Raw genomic sequence first — 25,655 nt, 5'->3', positions numbered from 1 at the left:
ATTCTGCCTAACAATGGGTGGCTGTGCCTGTGGCCTGTGTCCACAGATGTGGTGTAAGGTATTCGTACCTTGCGCTTGGTTGGAGTTCAACTGCAGGGTTCTTTTTCTTGGTCCAATGTGATTGACTGGTCTCATTATTCGTGATCTCCCTGGAATGAAAGTCTGAGCAGTGGGAGAGTGGCCCAGAGTGACGGGTAGGGTGCAGGGGGTGAGGGGAGGATGATAGTTTGTGACGGTGTGCCTCTGCGAACACTGCCGCCATCTGTGGGGTATTGGTGGGCAGGAGTGTTGTTGTGTTTGGGTCAGCGTTTCTGTGCCCTTATCAAGAGTGTAGAGTGCAAGAGGGTTTCTAGAGGAGGGAGGGAAAAGCCAGGTTTTAAGGACCTTTCTGAAAGCCAGGTGATGGTCAATATTGCGAATGTGCAGGGGTATGGAGTTCCAGATGATCAGTGCTTGCACGGAGAAAGAGGATCCGTCAAGTCTGTAGGAGTTGTAATGTGGGACAACTAGGAGAGATGCTGTGCGAGATCTGAGAGTCTTTGAGGGGTGGTAGCGAGTGACTTTGTCTTCAGGGAATTCCGGGCCGGTGTTGTGGATGGCCCGGTGGGTGATGCACATGGCTTTAAAAGGTAGTGCATCAACCAAAGGACGACTCTTAGTGTAGGGCTGATGTGTTCTCTGAGAAGTAGGTTAATGAGCAGGCAGGCTACAGCGTTAAGGATTCTTTGCAGTTTCCTTAGCTGAAATGCTGGTGCACCTAGGTAAAGGCCATTTGCGTAGTCTGAGGATGATGAAGATGATGGTGGAGAAACTGTAGGATAGGTGAGGTAAGCGAAGTTCCGCCTGAGGATGCATAGATGGAAAAAGCAGGTTCTGGATACAGAGTTGATCTGTTGGGAGAGGGATAAATCAGTGCCCAGTGTGCATCCAAGGTTTTTCACTGAGGTGGAGGTTGCAGGTGGGGGGCCTAGAGATTGAGGCCAGGGAATAGGGTTTCCTTAATTATTAGTGGGAATTGGTGTTTGTGTAGTATCACAAGTCCTCCACCCCTTTGCGATCTGTTCTGAACAGTAAGGTTGTACCCGGGTGGGAATGCCTCGTGCGCAATGGGCTTGTAATCGTCAGCAAACCAAGTCTCTGTGATGAAAAGGACGTCTGGATTTTCTTCTGCGATGAGGTCAAAGATGTGGAATTTGTTTTTGGAGACTGACCTGGCATTGAGGAGGGCGCAGGAGAGTTGGTGGGGTATGCTTGCAAGTGTTGGACGAGTCAGGTTGGGAATGGTAGGAGGAGTGGGACTGGAGGAGTCGGGGCGGCCGGGGGTTGGGGAGGTCTTGTGACCAGTGGAGATATGGATGCTCTTTGTGGGACCCCTTTTGAAGCTGGTCGTGAGGTGGAGGTGATGGCATTAGCAACACTAGGATAGATGATGTTTCATCCAGTGCAAGAGAGCAAGCATCACTGCCTAATGTCTATGGTCTATATGCACTTTGCAGCTTCCCTTTGGGTATATTCCCAACTTTCCAAGTAAATCAAGCTCTATGAGTCAGAATGTTTGGTTGAGATCCTTACAGTACAGCTCCAGTGGGTGGGAAGATAACTCGTTTTTATAATTACTTTCTCCAGAAGACTCAAGACACTTGGCTCTGAATAATAAGAGATAACTACCCTTCAGTTTCCTAGCACTGGCCCCTGTTTTCTATCTACTATTTCAGAAGATTGAAGTATAATTTGGCTGACCACAATGACAACTTCCCAGGGAGGAGGAGAAGGAGAAGGAGAAGAAGAAGAATGAAAGAGAGGGAGAGAAAGACAGAGGGAACACTAACAAGCATTGGCAAAGCCAACAGTTTGAGCTTCTGTTTAGGTATGTGATAGGCATTTGCTAGTTACTCATTTGTACTACCTGCCCATAAGATTGCGACAGCTGCCAAATGGTGTGATAACCTGGACATATGGTAGCAGTGATTGGTAAATGCCTATTTAATACCTATACATAAGCCTCAACTGCTAGCTTTATCAATGCTTGTTTTTAACAGGACTTCAGTAGAAGGAACAGATAATAATCAAGTCACTGATGGCACACTTGGTTAAAACATGTTTATTACCCCATTAGCCATTTACTGCTGCAAATAGGCCTTTAACTCTGAGCAGACTGCTTGGAAATAATTCTCACTGGCTTACATTTGATGTTTCAGATTGATAGGTTGAGCTCAAAGAGATCCCAGCAGGATGTGTTTAGTGCAGGGAGTGGCAGCTAGTGGGTGGGAATGGTCATTGGGATTAGCCTGGCCATGGGCAGTCAATGGATGGGCAAATTACCAAACAACAACTACAAGCTGTGTGCCATCTCACTCGCCATCTCCCACCTAGCTTTACTGTAATATAAAAGTTTTGGCTCACAGGTGGGAAAGGGCTGGGCCTAACTAGACATTGGTGAGGGACACATATAGGTGAGAACTAAGGAGAGTACAATTAGCTATACCTCATTTGCCAGATACCAGGGCCTTAATAAGAGAGCAAAAGTCTTCAAGAAGGAAACTCTTCAGTCTTTGAGACAAGGGTGCATGGTGTAAAAAATAGAAAGGCAGAGCATTATCATCATCAAGAAGAGAATATATAATTCTTGAAGTAGGGAATGACCAACCTAATCCTTGAGAACAACGCAATCAGATCTTTGAGAGTGGCGTGTGTTAGGTCAGAAAATCATTTTGCCTTCATTTGAACTAAAATTGGTAGAACCTTAGTCTTCTTGCTGGCTTTAATATGCCCTGACCTTTTCTTGATGACAGGTTAATTCCAAAGTCCCACTGAAGACTCCTTTCTGAATGCGTTGCCTTAGTAACCCATAAATCTACATGGGTCACTGTACTGCATAAATGCCCCATAGTGTCCCTAGTTTTCTTTTACGCCCAGACAGTCTGTCATTGCTAAAGGCTGGAAGCAGCTCTTCAGGATTTTAGAGGTCGCGCATTAGCATAGTCATTTTACAGAAATGGTAACCATTTCTTACCGGAGCAATAGCAAAATGGAAGTCAGGATTTCTGAAGTCCTATGACCTGGCCATTGTCTTTGAGGTCACTCTTGTTTTTGTTGTGATAGAGGGAACACCCTTCTTAGGCCATTTGCCACCGTGAGCTCTGATTCAGAGCTCACAAAGCATTCCATTGCTAAATAGGATCCAGTTCTGATTGGGCGAGGGTTTGTCAGACACATTAATGAACACCCCGTTGTGTGTGCCAGCACAACAGCAGTGATGGAGGACTCCCGTAAATGGTAAACAGCCAAATGTTTTTCAATGGTGCATGGGTTCGTGATTGGAAGTGTTTGCATGCATGTGTGTGTGTAGCTCCTGAAGTAAGTAAGAGAAGACAACACTGAGGATACCGTACATACTGGTGCCCGACATCCTAACCGTCCTGCAAGTGAAGCTCTGCTACTTTCCAACCGGAGGGCACTAGCTTCAGGCGATCCCTTCCCCTGATCGGGCAGGCACAGTTGGATCCTCCTCCACTGCAGTCTTTATGTGCTACCGTGAAGCTGGTGCAAAGTGTTAGTCACTGGCACAGTAGGTGGAGCCCCTGTTGTGCTGCTGGAGACCATACTTCATTATTATCATGGTATTTATTGAGCGTGGACCTAGCTTCCAGAAGCAACTGAGCGCTTTACATAGGTATACAACAATACAGATACACAACGGAGAGCTTTACAAAGGTATACAACAGGACAGATGCGTAACGAAGCGCTTTCCGAGGTAACAACACAGATATACAGCATGGGGTAGGATACAGGGGGGCACAGAGGAGGGGTACCTCTGTACCGGGTGGTGGGGAGGAGAGGAGCGTGCAGTGTCTAGCGATTCAGGTGGCGCGAGGGCCGATGTGATGGCCCAGATGTTGAGGAGGAGAGATTCCTTGAAGAGGTGGGTCTTGAGTTCTTTTCTGAATTGTAGCAGCATGCGGGGCGAGTCTGATGCTGATGGGGAGGAGGTTGTATAGTGATAGGTTTGTTTTCTGGTCCTTTCCTTTTTGCAGTGGAGGATTTGAAGTCTGCATGTGTCCTGGCTTCTGGTGGTGCACTGTCTGCCGGAGATGCCAAGTTTCTCTGCGAGGTAGCTGGGTGACTTGAGGGTGACTGCCTTATAGTTGATGCAGCAAGGCTTGAAGGTGATTTGTGCGAGCAGTGGGAGCCAGTGAAAGTTGATGAGGGTTGGGGTGATGTCGTCGTATCTGCATAGACCCGTGATGAGGCGTGTGGCCTCGTGGACGACACTTCTGAGGGGCACAAGGTAGGACGATGGGAGACCTTCGAGTAGTGCATTGACATCAGCCGGAAGATTGCCTTCTCTGAAGCGTCCTTGTGAACTTGATACCTTTAGACATTTTTTCCTATAACTCAGGAGATGCCTAGTGACCTTGTGCCATATTTTTCTTTAGACACGCTTTTAAAACTTTCCTAATGTTTTGAAAAGTATGACTTACCTTCTAAGAGTTGCAGGATTCCTGTTTGGTTTCTTTGTTGATGTCATTTAGGGGTCGGTCGCCCTACTATTTTGAACGCTCCTTTTCTATTTTTGAGAAACGTGCTGTGTGGGCATTCATTTATTGAGTGATGGTTTGATGTTCTAAAGCCCTCCCCAGATGGATTTTGCCAAATCACTAACAGTGTACCTCAGTCTTTGAGAAGCAGCAGGCCGATCCTTGAGAAAAAAGCTATGTTCCTAGTTCACAGTGAAGGGGGAACCAAGTCTGGGAGACAGGGACACCCGTTTCTTTCAGACATGAGGTCCTCTTGTTTTGAGGAGGAATTAGCATATTCTTTCAAAATGGAGCGCTCCGGTCGTGCAGAAGTGAGCACCGCCGCATTTGTGTAGAAAGCCGAATAGGTGTTTTGTACAGAAACAGAAATGACATATTGTGGAAAACGCCACTGAATTCGGTGATGCATGTTCTAATCAATTATGAAATAACCTAAAAGAGCCCAGAGCAAGCTTATTTGTGAGGGGCTGGGAAGTGGAATTCTAAGGGTTGAATTGGATAGCACCTCTCCCTCAGCGCGAATAGAAAGGGATGGTCCTGGTAAGAAAGTTACATTCATAATATAAAAAGTAAAAACAATTCCATAAGAAAAAACAAAGATCTAACAGAAACTGGTGGGGGCTTCAAGACACAAGCATACCCATCTTTGAGAAGAGAGTACCCACTTTTCGGAGACAGAGTATTGATCTTCTGGAGAGAGCACCCTGGGAATTGCAAATACTACCCTTGGACACACCAACAGATAGGCACTTCTTACCTTTCCGCCCAGTGGAGATGTCAGCGGAAGGGGCGAGGCCAGGGGTCGGCTCCAGCGCCCTGCAGTGAGGTGCCCGCAGGATCCAGGGGAAAAGCTGGAGAGAGCTGTGTGGGCCTACAAAGAAGGAGAGAACCGTCAGAGCCCTGCGTCACAGCCAGAGACCCACCATCCATGCCAGAAAAGTAACTCAATGCCATCTGAGCAGAGCCTTGTCCTTAGAATATCGAAGCGCGGCGCGCCAACATTTGCAGCATACAGAAACAGTGCACAACAGTGACATCCTTATTGGAAGAGTACTGGGCAATACTGTGCCACGTTGCCAACATTGCCATAAGATCACAGAGGGAAAGCATGCCAAAACCACACAATAACCACAGCAAGGGCTCCATTAGTTTGGTCAGAATCACAAGCATGATCAAGTATTGATAAGCAGGAGATATGTAGGAAGGGAGGCAGTAGATCATGAGTACATGTGAATGTCAAGATGATATTCTTGTGTAGGGAGTTAATTTATAGGACTTGATGCTAATGCTTTACGGAGATGTTTCATTGCTGCATTTCCTTGTGATGGAACAAAAGAGATGAAGTGGGGTGGATGGGGCCGCCCTTGCATATACAGCTATTGTAGGAACACCTTAGAAACTAAGAGGGGGGCTGATATGTTATGATAAATAATGTATTGCTAGTAAGAATGACTAACTCTTGACATAGTCCTGGAGGGAGACTATTTGATTCAGAAAGAAGGTACCACGTGTATTTCTGACTTACTCTTGCATCTCTGACTTACTCTTGTCTTGCGAGGATAGCTCAGGGGCAACGTGCTCGCCTGGGAAGCAAGGCGACGTGGGGCAACACAGGTTCCTTATGGCACAGCGAGCTAGGGACCCACGTCTGGGCATACCCTCTCTCACACATAGTGAGACAAGCGACAACCAAAAAAGTGATGGATGAAAGGTTTTGAATGAATCTGAACCACTGGCATTGCTCTGACCAACCTTCCACACCACCATGTTTTAGCCCATCTGTGCCATTGAAAAAGGGGTCCAGCCATATGCAAATTAGTCAGGTACTTCTACCAATAGCAGCAGCCCAGCCCAAACTGCTAGGCTAGGTCCCCTTTGTACGGACACAAGCAACCTCAGACATGTTTCAGACTTGTTGGGCCTCCACAGTGAGGTTACGCTTCAGGCTGTTTCCCATATCAGTTATTTCCATTTCAGAGTCCCCTAGGTCGCCGTTGCCACATTCAGGATCACCTCATGCGGTAATATTCCATGCTTTAACACATTTGTACAGAGATATAGTCAGTGCTTTAAGTGGGATGAGAAATTGAGAGCAGCTCTGGAATGAGGGCGTGGTCCACCATGTATGGACTTGGCCTAACGGGGAAGGCTTCCTGATCAAAATTGGTATGGTAATGATGATTGTAGATAGTCCCTATGCCTTTTTCACTGCTGACCCAAAGGGGGCTCGGCAGTGACATTGTTATGCTTAATGTCAAGCATCTGCTCCTGGTTTCTCTCTCGTTTCAATGTTTCGAAAGGACTTGCATAACCCCTTCTCCTGCCTTCCCCCTGCATTTGGTTTGTATTACTTTCAGCAGCATGAGGTGTAAAAGCATAACTGCTGCGTGCTCTTAGCGTAGGCATTGCTCTCAACTTTTTTGCAACTGCTTGAAGGGTGAGAGCCTGGGTTGGACACTGGAAGTGGCGTATGGCATCACCGGAAGTGGTGTCACAGGAAGTGACATCACAGGAAGTGACATCACAGGGAGGTGTGTGCAAAAAATCCCAATGTATATTAACTAACTAGAGTGCTGCAGAAATAGATTGTAGTAAGGTACCTTGGGCATAGAGTTTGTTTCTCACAACTTTGAAAGATGCTTTATCACTTCTCCAAAGAACGGAATTCACTGTGTAAGAGGGTGCTGAAGCCGTGGACATAGAGCATTTTTGCCACTAAAAGCAATGGGGATGGAAATTGTAACATCATGCAAGCAGCACTTGGGATCTATGGAATAATCAGGTTCTGTATTGCCAACAAGGTACAGGCAGCGCTGGCCAATGGGCCGGCTCTCTTCCCGGGTCCGATATCCGGCATTAGATGTGTAGCCGGATCTCAGGTTCCGGCCAGCCTCAGGCCCAAAGCATTGGATGTTAAAAAAAACATGAAAAAAATTACGCTTCCCGCGCTACGGTATGGAGTGTGGGGTGGAGTCGCACAGAGCACATTGGTGCCATGAGTGCTGTTCTGGCTCCACCCCCCTCGTATGTCACAGCTGGATGACTTTTGGAGAGGCACTCCAAAGGGCAGTAGGAGGACATTGAAGAAAGCCACATTTCATATGGTCTCTTTCTCAAGTGCAGTCTTCCTTTGCTCAGGCACGTAGGTTTGGATCCTCTTGGTTTACCGCCTACCAGCACAACATGTCTAAAAAATAGAAGCCCATAAAATGAACGAGCCATGTACTCTGTTGTGCGTGCAGCGATGAAGGATCCATGTAAAGCTGCGTATGAAGGGGCTAGCGGCCGCAATGGGCAAATCGCTGAAGGTACAAGAGGTGAATGGAAGGAGACGGCGGCGAAGACTTCTTAGTGACTGTTTCCGGCCAGCTCTGCCAGGCAGCATGATTTCCTAATGTGTGTGGCGAATACTACACCATGAAAGCTTGCGCGACAAGACCATCTGAAATAGGCAGCGATAACAGGGACGTCATTTCACCAAAATGCCAGCGGTAGCGGCAGTGACATCACACAACTCCTGACCTCTGATGACATCACAGGAAGTGATCACATTTGACCCCACCCCCAAGTGACATCACAGGAAGCAATGGAACACGACCTTTCAACCCTTGACAAAACAGGACGTGTCATCACATAGCATTGTTTCTAAAGTACACTAGGAACAATATGGTTATATCACTGCAAAGTGATACACATTTATCACAAGAATGGATCACCATATGTATCGTTACTATCAGTGCGTATAGGCACATATTACCATATCACTGAATGCTAGCAGACGTCCAAGACCAAACGATAATGATGTGTTATTATATGGCCCTTCCGCTTAGGCACTTGATATAGAACAAATATACATACAATATCACCCAACCTGTCTTGATACTCATTTATCAACCTTAGCAGGACGAAAGGCTGAGTTGACCTTGCCGGGAGTCGAAACTGCAACCTGCAGATCTCACACACATTGCAGCAGTGACCACTTAACCCACTGAGCTATCTTACCAGCTATAGCTACCAGAAAACCAGCCAATCCAGAAACAAAGAGCCACATGCTGCTGGCCACAGTCCAGAAGCTGCATTTAAAAAAAAAAGTTGGATTAACGTTTAAAACAAAAAAAAATGTTTAGGGGTCGCAAGGGAGACAACAGGGGTTGCAGGTGTGACCCCTGGCAACCCCTACATGACGTCCCTGAGCGCTAACGGAACCTTGAATTTCTTTGTTGCATTTCCCAACCGTTTGCCATCACGACGAGGGAAGCTCGGGGGGAAAAGTGAGATTGGGGTCCTCCAGCCCTTCACTATTCCAATGCAAGTTTAAGCGGATGACATAGCTCAATTGGCCAAGTGCCTGCTACTCGAATGCCAGCATTGCAGAGTCAGCATGTTATCTATATAAGAGACAGGGGCGCCCCCAAGGGGTGGCCAAGGGGGGCCATGGCCACCCTTACAAAAATGATGGCCCCCCCATCGGCCACCCTGTGAAATTTGAAGAAAAAAAAGCTTTTTTTCTTTTTTCTTCACACTGATCTTTGCACGAAAAAAAGCATGCCCAGTAGTTCAGTGAGAACAAAAAAAGTATTTTATTTTTTTGCTTTTTCTTTTTTGCTGCGGTTTGCAGAAGCCCGCCGCCCACAGTGGACGGACGTGGAAATAAATACAGCCTGAGCCTGGAGATGCGCATTTCTGCTTTGGCAATTGGCTTGCGCTTCCCAGGCTGTATTTATTTCTGTGTTTCCAAAGTTCTGGCTGCATGTAGGTTGTTGTGCCGTCTGCCCAGCACATAATTTGTTGTTTCACACCAAGACCAGGCTGGCAACCCGAAGCTGCATCTGGAAACTCACAGGGACTGTAACTAGCCAGGTGCTTTTCGATGCATAGACACATTGCCGTAATTCACGAGGTCAAGCATAATGCAAACAGCCCTATTTTGGATGGACAGCTGGAAGCTCGCCTTCTTGGAGATGTTTAGGAACATAGCAGAGCAGTATAAAACACATGATAAAGGGACCGCCTGTAACTAGAACATTCGATGCTGCCTACTTAACATCTGACATGGTGTACAGACAGACAGTGGGAGGATTTCACCAGTCTCTGTACCTATGGTTGCAATGGCAGAAGCGTATCAAAAAGTAACCCTCCATGGCTACCCTACTATACTGACTTGGGTGCGGTCACCAATGGAAGCAGAAAGGGAACTACTTAGCTGGCACCCTGGTCTCTGTTCATAATAAGAGTGCATCCAGGGCATTGCCGCCTCAATAATCCCCATCGCCCAGTCAAGGAGACTACTGTATGTATGCCACTGTGTCAAATGCTAATTATGTTGCGGATTACCTCTACCCCTAAGACATACTCAATTCCTATGCACATCCATGATGTCAGCTTCAGAACCATTACCTCTGAGTCAATAACTGCAGCTGTGAAATGAAACATTGATACGAGCTTATCACTGGCGTAACAGGAGCCCCCGCAGCCCCCGCGGTGCGGGGGGACCCGCGGTGTGGGGGGCCCCACCAGCACATGGCTGGGAGGGGGCCCCAGTAAAAAAAAACAAAAAAAAAAACAAAAAAATGTTCTAAAAAAAAAAAGTTTCTTTTGAAATTCACTCTGCATTCATAAAGAACATTTCTGTAACAGAAATAATTTCTTTATGAAGGCAGAGTGACTACAAAAAGAAACTTTCTTTTTGAAGTCTGAGGGCCCCCGTAACCCATGACATGGAAGACCCTAGGCTGGAGGCCTCCATGTCATGCGGTGGGGGTGGGGGGTGGGGAACCCTATGCCTTCAAAAAGAAATTGTTTGTTTTTGAAGCCACTCAGCCATCATAAAGAAATTATTTTGATTATGGTTCGGTCCTTAACTGAAATAATTTCTTAATGAAGTTATAGTGACTTAAAAAAGAAACAATGGGGCTTATTCTGACCATGCCGGTCCGGAAACAACGGTGCTGGTAAGCTTACAGGCACTGTTGTTTCCGGACCGGCATATTACAGGTCTGCCTGGTGGGGCTGCCGTGCCCGACAGGTCTGACCCTGCCAGGCACAGCAGCCACGGTAGGCAGACCTGTCACGGAAGCACCGGCACCGTTAACAATGGTGCAGGTGCTTCTGTGTCCCCATTCCCGTGGAGTCTGGGGTTTAACGAAATTACCGGCACCTGATTTCCCAGCCGCCGGACTTGAAATAGCACGGTGGCACCGGGAAGTCAGGCCATAGTAATTTTTTATGGGTCTGGCGGCAACCCGCCGGTAGCACCGGCACGGTTACCGCTGGACCCGTAATGAGCCCCAATTTCTTTTTTAAGTAATAGGGCCCCCCCTCAACTCCATGAGGTGTGCGTGTATGAGTCTATGGTGAAAGGGTGCACACTCAAATGTATAGCCGGCTGCCTGTGTGTGTATGGTGAAAGGGTGCACACTTAAATGTATGGGTGGCTGTGGGGGTGTGCCTGCATGGTGAAAGGGTGCACACATAAATGTATAGGTGGCTACCTGTGTGAGTGTATGGTGAAAGGGTGCACACTTAAATGTGTGGACGACTGGGTGTGTATAAGGTGAATGGTGTGTGTGCTTGTGTACAGGGGCACAAGAAAACCTTCATTTCGGGGGGGCTAACCCTTCAAATGTTGGGAGAGGCGCTAACTTCACATGCGGTGGGGAGGGGGAAACATATTTGTGTGGGTGCATCCAAATTATTTACGCATTTTAATGAGACTATTCTAGTGCAGATTCAATGTTACAAGCAGTTAACTCTCTCCTATAAGTCTCCTGTTACCTTTCTACCCTTCCAATCACTCCCCTGGCATGCAAGTACTAAACCCACATCACGATTTCAATCGACTAAACAATGTGGAATTTGAATGCAGGTACTAACAGTGAAATGCTTTACGTTGGTAATTGCTGGGTTCTTGTTAACAGCAAAAACCAGGTGCCGTTTAAAATCTGTGTCCTGTTCGGTCTGGCAACTGCTCTAAAGGTTAGCCAAGTTGAGTCAATATAGCCCAAAATGTCAGGGGGGGTAGTGCTGAAGCCCAGTCAACTCAATGGTGTTGCGCTACTACTTGTGTTTAATGCCTTGCTTACTCCTAGCCCTATTCTTCCTCGTCCCAGTACTTATGTACGAGGCAGTACGTGTGTTTGAGGCACTCTGCCTCATACAAAAGTACTGGGAAGAGGTAGAGGTACATGGAGGTAATGCCTGATTTAGCTACCTGTAATCTTCATCACTCCTAGTCCCACTGTTCCTCATCCCAGTACTTACCTATGAGGCAAGGAGCCTCATACGAAAGCTCTGGGACAAGGAAGAGGGACGCAGAGGTAATTCTGGGCCAAAGAGCTGATTGTGGAGGTTGGGGTGGTGGGTGGGAGGGAGAGTGGATGCTTGGCAGGATTGTGTGATAAATCATAATGGTTGTCCATGTCCAGGCTAAGCAGGCATGATATGTGGTATTAGTGGCTAGAGAGGCATTTTGATTTAGCCAGTCTAGTCATTCCTCAGTTTGGTATGACTTTCTTTTAACTGGACATTTCTGATAAAGTAGTCCTGCTAACTTCAATTACCTGGCTAGATTGGCATTTGGGTGCTGCCAGTCTAGCCATTTCTTACTGCGGCATTGTAAATTTTTCTGGGCATCTGTGATAAAATGATATGATGTGATTCAAGTCATTTATAATGCGCCTGTACACAAGTGTACACAAGGGAGGGATGATAGATGGAGGACAAGACAAACGATCTCACTAGGCCTTGTGTCATTGTGAGAACGAGAAGTGCAAGGGAAAAGGGAGCAGGGAAGTGCAAGTGAGAGGGGAGGGGAAAACAGGGCAGCAATGCTCTCAGTAAGTGCAGCCAGGGCAGAGCAGCTATTGGTTGTGCAAGGAGAACAATGGACTGCAGGGTTACAGCTACAGCCCCTAAGTGCATGGTAGGCCCGGAGGCAGTGCAAGGGTGACCAATCAAGAAAGAGCCTGGACTCAGAGAGACTCTGAGGGTAGCCAAGCAGCCAGTCAGTACAGCAGACAGGTAGGTCAGGTAGGTCAGCAGGGGGGGAGAGAGAGCGAAAGCAGCAGAGAAGAGGAAAGCTTTTAGCTGCTTCCGAAACTTCAGGTTGTCCGCCTCAAGTTTGAGAGTGGCAGGGAGGCCATTCCAGTTGGAGGCACCAGCAGAGGAGAGAGGTCTACCCCCACTCTCTGCCTGGAGAAATGTCTAAGCCTTAGAGAGTTGGAGGTAGCTGAGTGAAGGGTTAGAGAAAGAAGGTATTTTGGAAGAGAGCATTAGATTTAGTGTTGGCACTGGCCCCAGAAAGCCTTGTGGGCAATGCAAAGGTTCTTGAACTTGATCCTTGCAGCCAGTGGAGAGATTTCAGGGCTGGAGAAATACAATCCAAGGGCTTGAGGCCAAGGCTAAGTCTTGCAGTCCTGTTCTGGATTATTTGCAGATGACGGAGACTAGAGGAAGACAGATTGAGAAAGTGGCTGTTGCAGTAGTCCAGCTTAGAGACAGTGAGCTTCTGGTGGAGAGTGAGAAAGGGAAGAGTCCCTTTGAGGAGGAGCAGCTGGTAGTGGGACTTCTTGGTGATGTCCGAGATGTTAGGAGAGAAAGAGAGTGTTGCGTTGAAGATGACACCAAGGTTTTTTGCCTCGCAGGACGGCAATGGAAGAGTGCCCAAGGTGGTCTGCTATAGTGAGAGAGGAAACACAGTGGCAAGGGTCCCAATGAGAAGGATCTCTGTCTTACTGGCATTAAGGCAGAGATTGTTGGAGGCGCACCAATCCTGAATCGTGGATAGACAGTCAGGAATGAGCAAGAGAGAAGAGGAGGATGAGGGGAGCCTGAAGGAAAGCTGAGTCCTCCGCACAACACTGAAAGTTAGAGGATAAGGTAGAGATCAGGTAGGCCAAAGTGGCCAAGTAGAGGTTGAAAAACCAGCGTGAGAGGATAGAGCCCTGGGGAATGCCACAGGTAGAGAGAGGTGGCGGAGAGAATGGGACCACGATCGACCTGGGAGCGGAGTGGCGGTCCAAGTGGAAGTAGGTCAGTCACTCTAGGGTCTGATCTGTGATGCCCAGGTTCTCACAGAGTCGATTGATCAGGATGGCGATGTTGACCCTGTCGAAAGCAGAGGAAAGATGAAGGATGAGAATAGAAGGAATGCTGGAATCAAGGTTAGAGAGAAGCACATGTGTTAAGGAGAGCAGTTTCCATGCCTCTGGCAGCTCTGAAGCCAGACTGATGGTCATGGACACAACCAACAGATTCAGTGTGGAGAGTAAGCTGGGAGATGGCAAGCTTTTCCAAGAGTTTGCTCAGGAAAGGTGGAGATTGAGCGATAGTTTTCCAGCAGGTAGGATCAGCAGACTGCTTCTTGAGGAGTGGGTGCACAAGGGAGTGCTCAAAGGGAGAGGGGAACATTGCAGTGGCGAAAGAGTGATTACAGAAATCGGCCAAGGCTGGAGCGAGGGTGTCAATATGGGCTTTGATGGTTCTGGAGGAGCAGTGGAGCACCTGTTTGGACGACACTTTCATAGATCGGACTTGTCTAGAAACCTCGTCAGGTGTTGTCAGAGAGAAAGAGGAAAAAGGAGGAGGAGAGAAGAGATGGCCAAAATGGGCCGAGAGAGGAAGAGGACATAGAGGACAGGATGTCCTGAGATTTAGCAGAGAAATGAGAGGCCAGAGCTGTACAGAGGGCATGGGAGGGAACAGAAGAGGTATAGACCACAACAGGATTGACCAGTTCCTTGCAGATTTTAAAGAGTTTGGCCGTGTTGTTCGAGGCCATGGAGACACATGCTTTATTGTGTGCTCTCTTCTTGATGAGTGTTATTGCTTTGACTGGCATTTTGCTAAAAACAGTCTAGGTATGTCTAAATGTGGCCTGGCATTCTGTACTATGTTATTACGTGTTTACACTGGTCTACATTGTGCAGCCAGTTGGAAGCATTAATGTTCCTGTGCACTGTTGGTGACTTGCATGTATTGGATTGTGTTACCCTACAAAACAATTGCAAACACTCTGGCTTTATAGCCAATTTATCTCAGAAAGTGTGCTGTATATTGCATTAAAACACATATTTATATCTTTTTCCTAGTGCAGTGTGCGGCATACCCCTTCAGCAGCACGTTCATGCGTATTGTGCAAGCGTGACAGTCTAGGCCGGCCCAAAGTGTGGCGCAACCCGTGATTTGTTGCCGAGTTGAGGGGCCCCCCTCAGCATGGCTCGCAGGGGGGCCCCCACATTTTGTGTTACGCCACTGGAGCTTATAGTTTATGGGCCCTCAGGATGGATCTAAATTGTGTTTCTTTAATGATGGTAGGACCAGGCTTTCATTCACAAGTTGTTGATAACTAAGCATTATTGGTCAGAGCTACACAGGCTATTATGAGCCCAGAAGCCATGCAGGTCCATGGCAGTGAAGCTATTAGCAACTGGCCGCAGTGCCCGGTGCTAAGCTGAAGTGCCAGTTTGGGGGCAAAGTTAACACGCTGCCAATATTTTTGAATTGGTGGCACTGCAAAAGGAGATGGAGATCTGTGCTGCCCTGTGGCACCTAGAGATTTATTTCCACCACACTTCACAGAGCTGAGGTATGCAGAGTGTGTCTGTGTGTGGCACCCTGACCTGGTGTTGCTTTATTGGATGATATATGTGCAACTGAGCCAGACTGCCGAGCCTTCTTTTCCCACAATAGAATCGTGATTTAGTCAGTTGGTAATCTTTCCATTTATGGTTGTCAGCAGCCCTGTTTCTTGGCAAAACAGACCAGATGGCAACTCACTATCACTTGGCACCTTGATTAGGAAAGTGGAGTTCATTGTGTGTCACCAGGCAGACAGTAGTCCATGGCAAATCAATGCAGTGATGTGTGCAGCAATGATTTGTGTGCTGCACAAGTCACCACCCTGACCCTGTTGGTTAATGGTGTCTATGTGGTGCTCCCTTATGTAACAGTACATATACCTGTTTTTGTCTGATGTGCCTAATGTCCATATAGGAGCACACCGGACTGTTTTGTGTATGTGACTCTGACGAGCATGCCATACTGTCCCCACACTTAAACAAGAATCAAAAGAGCCCTTGTACGGTGTACCCCATTTGAGTGGCTGATGTTGCAGCCATTTTATACTCACATCCAAAAACGTAAGCTGTCCAAATGAGCATGTATGGTTCAAGGTACAAACATTTTAATGTTAGGGTGAGTATTGTGAACCGTGATGTGAGCACCAATACATCCATCAGTTATGCATTTAGAGATTCACACATACAATCCTTTTATCACAGAGTTGTTTATCAAATGTAGAGATCTCTGATCACTGTTATAGTCCTGAAAGGCTCTGTGATTTAATGCAAAGTATACAGGAATTCTCATTGGTGCTATTTGTCCCCTTTCCCACTCTCAGAGAGTTATTTTGAAAGAGCACAATAAGAGTGTACCAGACTGTCCATCTTGGAGTTATAACCTTCTATCAGAAAATAATTCATATGGTTTGTCTAGTATTGCCCCTTGCGAAATACAAGTGAGGTGGTACGAACACAACACCTGCAACACAGGGCCAGGTCAGTGGGCCCTCAGACCCCTATAGGCTGTTTACACCGCAGTGTGCCAGTACGGACAGTTTAAAACTGCATTCAGGCAAGGCCTTCCCTAAGAGCAGGTCACAGAAAAACCATTTACTGGCGCAGCAACAGCTGTGTTTTCACATTATAATTCTTCTGTAAAGTACTTCAATTACAATGTAATGAGACCAGCTTCATTTATATAGCATTATTTATTCATATTGAGGAGGGGTTTTGTCGCACGGCAGAGGTGTATTTTGGGAGTGACGTGTGCCAGTCAGTGGGGTCGGGGCGCATTCTGAGGTTTCGCCTTGGGCACCAAATTTGCTAGAAACTACCCTGGCTGTCAGGCGAGGTGCCTCTTGAATGTGCATGTGAAATGTGGCTCCCGTGTAAACGACTAGGGTATTTTCCATAATTTTTGCAGCTTGGCTGTAGCAGTTCTGTTTTTTTTTTTTCAAAATTACTTTTATTGATTGTTTTCAAAGCGTATGTAACTGCACCTCTCTTGAACAGTGCTCAAACATTAATCTCGGCAAAAGTATCAGTTTGGGTAACATTTAAAATTTAACTTGATTTTAACTCCCACCTCCCTCCCTTATTCCCCCCTTGCCCCGCAATGGAGACGAGACAGGCCGTGAGTTTTGTTCCTTGGGTCATGGGCAAATTGTTCAAAGAGTGTATTTGGGGCTCGGGCTATTCATTCATTCCTTTGTAGGCTTCGAGGAAGGGAGCCCATTCCATTTCCCTGCTAGGGGATATATTGTGCATGGCCCCCATAATGTTTTCCATTGCGTAGAGTTCTCTGGCTTTTCTGGCCATGTTTTCTCTGTCAGAAGGTCCTTCTCTTTCCAGCCTATGGTGATACAGATCCCGGCGGCCAGCAGGAGGAAGTGAGTCATATGCAGGACTTTACCCAGCGCACTTCTTGTTCCTCAAGTCCGAATAACACCAGCCTTGGGTCCCTGTCCCTGGTAATCCCTTCCATGTTCCTTATCCAGGCCAGAACTTCACTCAAGTACGTTTGGGATTTGGGACAAGCCCACCACATATGCCAGTAATTGGCATGGCTTCCACACTCCCTCCAGCACAAGGGGCTAGCATGACTGAACATCTTTGAGAGTCTGAGGGGGTCGTACTGCCACCAGTGCCTTCAGACCATGCAGTTTATATTGCGCTGAGATAGATATTTGTTGCACCATTTCACACATCTTTGACCACAGTTGGTCTGATAGTGGGGGACCTAGATCTTTTTCCCATCTCTTTTTTAGATTGTCCAGGTTGTTTTCCCGTTCCACTATCAGGGATCCGAATAGACGGGAGGTGAGGCCATTACTCGAGTGGGTGTCACTAAGTATCCGTTCAAAATTGGTGAGGTCTCTTTGAAGCTCATCTTTCCACTCTGGTTTCCTAAGCACACCTTTCAGTTGCAGGTATTGAACACATCAAAGGATTTCATATGCAGTCCTGCCTCCAGGTCCTGGATTGACATGCATCCATCTCGCTTTAAAATTTGCCCCACTCTTTCTAAGCCCGCTTCATATCATTCCTGTACTGTTCATGAATTCTGTCTCTGATGGGTGGAGCCCAGATACAGCTCAATGGGGAGGGCCAGGTTGTAAGACTTTCAATCTCTTTTTTGTTCCACCATAGTTTCAAAAGGGGTCCCATCACAAAGTGCTGCAATACACTATTGGGGAAAAACTTCTTAGGGGCCCATAGCCACTCACCCAGAGACACCGGTCTAAGTGGGTAGTTCTTGATGGCCAGCCACTGCTTAGCAGTTCTGTTTTTAATATTAAGGACCCGTACTTAAGAGACCTGATGGGGTAGAAAGTATCATACCTGTTACTCTTTTCTAACAGATTTGCAATTCTTAGTATTTGACACATGGTGAAACTGTGACCAAAAAAAAAGACAGTGGAACCTGAAAAAAAAGTGGACCACATTTGTCAATGACAGTTTGGGCCTTTTTTGCATCTATCTTAGATGCGTAATAGAGTACAGATGCTAGCGGTCATTGGTCGAAGTGTACCCAAAGAAGCCCCTACTGCCCACAAACATCATTGCCACGCCCCCTCTTATGTGCAGTTATGTGTTTGTATTTGTATTTGTATTTATTGATTTATAAAGCGCCTTACACCAAGGCGCTGTACAGTGGAACAACTTAATACATAAAAACATAAACACTATAACGGTGGAAGCAAAATTACAATATGAATCATTCAACAAAACAGTGAAAAGAGCAATTAACTGAAGGGGAAAGGGGGAACAGGGGAGTGGGACTGGGTAGGGGGGAGGGGTGGTGATGAGTTGGAGGAGGGAAAGGGAAGGGAGAGGGAGGGGAGGTGGGAGAGGGAAGAGAGATAGTCAAGGGGAAAGAATAAGGAGGGAGGGGATGCAGAGGTGGGAGGGGTTTTCAAGGAGGGGAATGGAGGAGGAGAGATTTAAGGGAAGTGCGGAATGAGGAGAAGGTCGGGGTGGAGCAAATTGCGAGAGGAAGGGAGCTCCAGTGCAGAGGCGCTAGCTGAAACGGGAGGAGGCACAGGGGGATGGAGGTACAGTGAGAAGGAAATGTTCAGCGGATCGAAGGGAACGGGAAGGGGAGTAGAAAAAGAGAAGGGAGGAGAGATAAGGAGAGATTTGTGTGCTACCCCAAGATTTCCTGTGGCCTCACCAGGCCACCCCTATAAAAATATTCTGGGGGCGCCACTGATAAGAGAATCCGAACAACTGACTTGTGTGTTCACACCCATTATTTAAAGGTAGTATGAGATTGTTTTGTATGTGGTGTACTTTCTATAAATAGCCAGCCTGGTAAACTGCCAGATCTGCCCCCCTCTGAACTCCGCCTCCTTGAAACCCTTCCCCCTCCTCCAAACTCCGCCCCTCGTCCTTGTGGGATCTCCCACCAAATATTTTCCATTTCCACCTCTGGGTACTGGAGGCCTGTGGCAGGTGGTGCATAGTGTGTTGTCACGTGGTAAGCTTAAAAGGATGCATTCCTTAAAACGTGTACAAAAGAATATCAGTTCCACTACCTTTAAGCATGAGAAATGGTATCCCAAGGCTAGCATGAGGAAAACCATGGAAAGGTCCCAGAACACGTCCAATAGAGAAAATGGGCAGCAACGTTCCTGCCAGAACCCCTACAAAGAGAAAGGCTTAACTGCTCACCGCCAAAGCTGCTGCGTGGAGAGCTACGGCGTAGGGCACCGGCAAACCTGCGGGCTGTGTTTCCCTTTATTAACGTGGAGCTGACGTGTGTGCACTGTGCTCGTCTGTGGGATAATAACTTCACATTGTGCCATTGCTTCGTTCTGAAGTCCAAATGGCTCCGCGGCGCTGTGATTCAACGTGCGCTCTTTCTCCTGTGCAGGCACGAGCCACGCTCTGACAATTGTTGGTTGCAGAGCGAAACGTGAGCACCGGGGGCCCAGAGGCGTTGCGCTCTCAAATTAAGGTTGGAATTTGACATTGTTTTCAGAAACAAACAGTTTATGGGCCTGATTCACAGAAGTGTGTTATGATGGCGCAATCCGACTGGCAAGCACTCTGTGAATCAGGCCATCTCTGTTTTGTTAGTCTGAAACTCGCACTGTTTAAACTCTTGAAAGAAACATAAATAGGTCCTTGGCGATTTGTTTGCTTGTAGAATTAGAGAGACACACGCTGAACCCACCTCTCCATTTGTTTCGTAATTATGGCGCCGACCCGCGGACACCGCTGATCGTCTCTCCCACATCCTGCCCTTAGCCACCGGTGGAAAGGCAAGGTGAGCCATTTTTGTGTTCACACTTCTCCATTGCATGCGTTCTCGCACACGAGAAATTCCGTCTGCTGGGGGGTGGGGGGAGGGATAGATGTGGGTGGCAGGCTAGGGTTACGGTGGCTTGTACAAACTGCCCAGACTATGCCCTGGCTAGCCCTGGCCCACTTAAAGCCCTGGATAGTAATATCGTAGAGCTGTGCAACACGCAGTGTTTGGAAATACTGCATGTGTTACCATTACTCTTAATGGGACTTGTAGACTGCAGGTTCTTCATGACCTGTCTTGCAATCATGGTACTCAGAGGAGTTGTTAAGAGAGGGGTGTTAGGCAGAATTGCAGGCAGTACCCAATGGAACCACTACACACAATTAGGACTACAGGTGTTAGCCAAACCAACCTTTGGTATAAGTCTGTACCACACAGTTTTTGGCAGCGAGCTGAGCAGCCAGGCTTATCGCAAGAGTGAATGTGAGCAGTACAAGTAGTTACACAGAGGACTTTCAATCACAGTGGTTCGAGTAGACACGTATACTCAAGGTTTCTTGGTAAAAACACTTAGTAATTTATTACACAATCATTTAAAAACATTTCACTAGCAGAAGACAACTTATTATAAACCCATACACTTCAATATGAACATTTTGAAGGTTTTGAGACAGTTTGAGCTCCCCTGAAATAGGAGCCAAATGGCAGTTCAGTTACTTAGGAGCAAAAGGCACAAGGTGAGTAAAATAGATCACATATACTTTTTAGACAGTGCAAATAGTTTTAGTTCACCAGAAGAGTTCAATTCAAGTCAATATGCCAGGCCAAAGTCAATGGGCTAGTGTTCTGGATAGGAAAGAGCAGTTCTGGTATCAAACGGTAAAGTCTTTGCGAAAGTTCTTAGAAGTAGTTTAGGCAAAAAAGAATCATATGTCGGGTCACAAGCTGATTAGGCCTGCAAGTTGGGAAAGTTTCACAAACTTTCACCACAAGAGTGGCGTTCTCTCAATCGGGTTGGCACAGTACCTTTGTATGAAGAAACAAATGTTGCTGAAGTCGTGGTTCCTGGCAGGTGCTGCAGATCTCGCTGTTCCTGAGCCTCAGTCGTGGGGACAAGAGGGAGGACGTCGGAGACTCATGCACTGTGCGGGATCATCGAAGAAAGCAAACAAGATGGAGTCACTTCAGTTTCCAGTAGCTGTAGCTTGAAGAACACAATCTGGTGTCCCTCTCCCTGGTTAATCCTAACCGGCCTTGAGAATGGTATCCAGGTGTCTTATGAGTTGATTGGTCCCACCAACTCAAAGGAAGAAGCCGTCCTTGAAGGAGCTTCTCTGTCGAATGGAGTTTGGCAATTCGGACCTGCAGCAGGGCTTCACCGGGCAAACCAACGGTCCAGGAGTTGCAGCAGCCGTCCTCTTACAGCTCGTCTTCAGTTCTTTCATTCCAATGGTCGACTCTGCTTTCCAGTCCTAGAGACTCGCCTTTTAAACAGTTTTCTCCCTTTCATTCCAGCCTAGCTGTCATTCACCCAGCAGGTTGGCTGTCCTTGCCGGACAGTCAGCCAGCCAATCACGCCAGAGTGCATTTGGGTCTCCTAGGAGACTAAGCACAGGGAGTTTCGGGCACCTCCCTCACTTCCTGCCCACCCCAGACACTCAGACGCCAGAGGCGGTCTTCAGTCCTGAAGCCCGCCAAAGGCACACGAACAAAGGGACCAACCCTGGTTTGACGCGCAGAGACAAACACTAGAAGGACCTTTCCAAAAAGAAATGGTGAAAAAAGAAGACCAGGACCTGTTTTAAAAAAGGGGCTAAAGACGCCATCTTGAAAAACATGGCTCCCGTGAATTTTAGCTACCGGTATTCGCGATCGGGAAAAATCATGGTAGTTCATTGTAAAACCACTGCCACCAGACTTTTCAATAGGAAAGGGTAGCATTTGACTGCTACATGAGTATTTAGACACAGGGGATACTATGTAACCCCCTCCAGCACTCCATTGTAGGATGGTGTGTGCTGAGTCTCGGAATTTGGAAAGTCTAGTAAAGTCAATTTCACTTTACATTCTCTGGAAAACAGTAGTTTATCCCAGAGAAGGTATTTAAACCTTTAGAAAGTCTGGAAAGACATTCCTGTGTCACTGCACTCAGGGTGCTGTGTAACACACATGAAAAGATGCCTATGGAGTTATCTTAAAACTCCATAACCAAAAGAAATAAACTCAGAAAACAAACAGAATTAAAAAGTACAGAGTTCCAAAGTTCAGCAAAAGAGCTTGGGGGTGTCTAAGGTAGAGAGGAATTAGCACATTTTGAGGATTCTCCATAACAAGGGGGCCAAATCCAAAACGAAAAAAGAAGTGGAGTAGATGCCAGCGATCGAAAGAAAGGCACAGCGAATGAGAAGGAGCCGTTGCAAGAAAAATTAAACCAGTCAATAAAAGTCGGGTGGGGGCGATAGATCATGTGTAATAAAAGAGCAAGGGGAGAGGGAGACAGAGAAAGGGAGACGAGTCGATTGGAGGAGGGGGAGAGAGAATAGGAGAGGAAAAAAAAGAGGATTGGTCACGAGAAAAAGAAAGTAGTAGTTGAGGACAGTGGCGATGAAGAAACCGACTCGTATATGCATGCTGCAAAAGACCACAATGCACACCACGGGGCTTCAGACGCCCTTTCTAATGCCTCCTAATAATCACGTATGACGACAGAAATTAACAAATAATGAGGGGGCCCCCGATTTTGCAGCACCAATTTACCCTGGGTTTTTGCAAAACACCCGTGAGAGAGCCAAGATGCCTAGAACAGTGAGCGGAGCCCACAAATACAATTGTTGTGTGACTCAATTACGACCGGAAAAGACATTTTTTTTCTCCATGAATGTGACACCCAATTGAGAAAAAGGAGGTCAACGAAGCGGATTGTAGGTGCATGAAAATACCAGTGATCAATTGGTATACTTGAGTTACCAATACACTAGCAATAAAGAGGACGTGGTAATGTCCACAAGTGTTCATTGGAAACAATTGCACTGTATTGAGTGTGCGCTGTAGAACAGCAGAGAAACAACTGGAAGGCCAACTTGGCTGGCAAAGTATGTGCACAAGTATATCTGAGCTCTACAGAACCTGTAAGGGACATAGCCCAGAACATCTGTACTTCCTACAAGAATGATATAAATGGAGATGATATCTCTCATCCCATCTTTTGTGAAGCAAGTACTTCGCTTTTTGTCCTGATGAAGGTTGGATAAACATAGGGGCAAGATTTGTGATACCCCATTGTAGACAACCGAAACACGTGTCGACTGACTTATACATCTGTTGTAAATTGTATACACAGAAAGATACACCTGTATTCAGGAAACAGTGCAAATACATTGTGTTAACAAACTAGGTCAGATGGTTACAGATGTCATACTACCATGTTTTTGATGCAGTAAAGAGAGATTTCTTGTATGTGAGTGTGAGTATGTATGTGTGATGGGACAATTGATTGTGAGCAACATTTTAGATATGCAAAATGGATTTGATGTGTTGAATTTTGTAATTGAAATAAAATAACGTTTTGGGTAAAGTATGAAGTAGGAGTGTATTGTCATCCTCGATCTACTGGTCCATTGTGTATTATTATTGTATTCTTACCTGAAGGACCAGAGATTAGATTCAGGTACCCTTTATTTTTTTTTAAAAATTCTCTTTCTTCCATATAAACGGTTCTCTTTGATGAAGAAAGTTGAACAATTAGAATAAAGCATTCCAATTGTTGCAAAAGTGAACATAATCTTGCACTCAGTGTTACATCGCTGACAGCGCTAGATATCTGTGATTGCCCCATGTGCTGTGTGGACCTGTATTGTGCCTTTAGCCATCCAGGCAGACATTGTGCCAGTAAAACAGCTCCTCTCAGAGAAATATTTTGAAAGTAACCATGCAACCATACCACAGGGATTGCTGCGTCAGTAACAGGTTCCCATACGATTGTTATTGCAAAAGTACACGTTCTAAAACCTATCTATTGTGTAAATATGTTCCCATCACAGTTATCATGAAAGCAACCATGCTAATACCAGACGGCTATTGTGCTAGCAAACATGTTCCCATCACAGTTATTATGAAAGCAACCATGCCAATGCCAGGCAGCTATTGTGCTAGTAAACTCGTTCCCATCACAGTTATTATGAAAGCAACCATGAGAATGCCAGGGAGCTATTGGGCTAGTAAACACGTTCCCATCACAGTTATTTTGAAAGCAACCATGAGAATGCCAGACAGCTATTGTGCTAGTAAACACGTTCCCATCACAGTTATTATGAAAGTAACTATGGTAACACCAGCCAGCTATTGGGCTAGCAAACATGCCCCCAAAAGAGAGTTATTCTGAAAGTGTCCATGTAGCCATAATACAGGCATTGTGCCAGTAAGCGGGCTCCATGCGATTGTTATTGCAAATGAACCCGTTCTAAAATCAGACACCTATTGTGCCTGAAACAATGATCCCTCCAGGCAGCTAGTAAACATGTTCCCATCACAGTTATTATGAAAATAACCATGTTAACACCAGACAGCTATTGGGCTAGTAAACATGTTTCCATCACAGTTATTATGAAAGTAACCATGTTAACACCAGACAGCTATTGAGCTAGTAAACATGTTTCCATCACAGTTATTATGAAAGTAACCATGCTAAGACCAGACAGCTATTGTGCTAGTTAACATGTTCCCATCACAGTTATTATGAAAGTAACCATGTTAACACCAGACAACTATTGGGCTAGTAAACATGTTTCCATCACAGTTATTATGAAAGTAACCATGCTAAAACCCGACAGCTATTGGGCTACTAAACATGTTCCCATCACAGTTATTATGAAAGTAACCATGCTACGACCAGACAGCTATTGTGCTAGTTAACATGTTCCCATCACAGTTATTATGAAAGTAGCCATGTTAACACCAGACGGCTATTGGGCTAGTAAACATGTTTCCATCACAGTTATTATGAAAGTAGCCATGTTAACACCAGACTGCTATTGTGCTAGCAAACATGCGCCAAAAAGAGAGTTATGCTGAAAGTGTCCATCTAGCCATAATACAAGCTTTGTGCCAGTATGCGGGCTCCATACGATTGTTATTCCAAAAGTATCCTTTCTAAAACCATGCAGCTGTTGTGCCAGAAAAAATGCTCCCTATCACACAGTTGTTATGAAAGTAACCATGCAACCATAAGACAGGGATTGTGCCAGAAATCAGGCTCCTATAAGATTGCTATTGTGAAAGTACCCATTCTAAAACCATGCAGCTAGTGTGCCAGTAAATATGCTCCCATTACACAATTATTCCCAAAGTAACCACGGCAACACCAGAAATTGTGAAGTAAGCAACCCCCAACAGAGTTATTGTTAAAGTAAACACACTAAAACCAGACAGATCTAGTGCCAGTAAACATGCTCCCATAACAAGGTTATTGTGAAAATAGTGATGCCAACACCAGACAGCTCTTGTGCCAGTAAAAATGCGCCCATCACAAGGTTATTGTGAAAGTAGCGATGCTAACACCAGGCAGCTCTTGTGCCAGTAAACATGCTCCCATAACAAGGTTATTGTGAAAATAGTGATGCCAACTAACACCAGACAGCTCTTGTGCCAGTAAACATGCTCCCATCACAGGGTTATTGTGAAAGTAGCGATGCTAACACCAGACAGCTCTTGTGCCAGTAGAAATACGCCCATCACAAGGTTATTGTGAAAGTAGCGATGCTAACACCAGGCAGCTCTAGTGCCAGTAAACATGCTCCCATCACAAGG

General features: G+C 46.3%; 1 protein-coding gene across 6 annotated transcripts in view; it reads right to left on the bottom strand.

The window, feature by feature from the left end:
* Positions 1-25,655, bottom strand: part of LOC138569471 (myoD family inhibitor-like) — a 327,234-nt gene that overhangs the window by 154,682 nt on the left and 146,897 nt on the right. For all 6 annotated transcript variants that reach the window (XM_069647464.1, XM_069647465.1, XM_069647463.1 and 3 more), the window contains exon 2: positions 5,296-5,409. The gene's annotated coding sequence lies outside the window, so the exon portion shown is untranslated. The remainder of the gene's footprint in view (positions 1-5,295; positions 5,410-25,655) is intronic.

Source organism: Ambystoma mexicanum, chromosome 2q (genome assembly GCF_040938575.1).
Source record: "Ambystoma mexicanum isolate Mex_15411 chromosome 2q, UKY_AmexF1_1, whole genome shotgun sequence".
Taxonomy (NCBI): domain Eukaryota; kingdom Metazoa; phylum Chordata; class Amphibia; order Caudata; family Ambystomatidae; genus Ambystoma; species Ambystoma mexicanum.
Note: the sequence above shows the minus strand (reverse complement) of the source record. Positions and strands in the feature narration are given on the sequence as shown.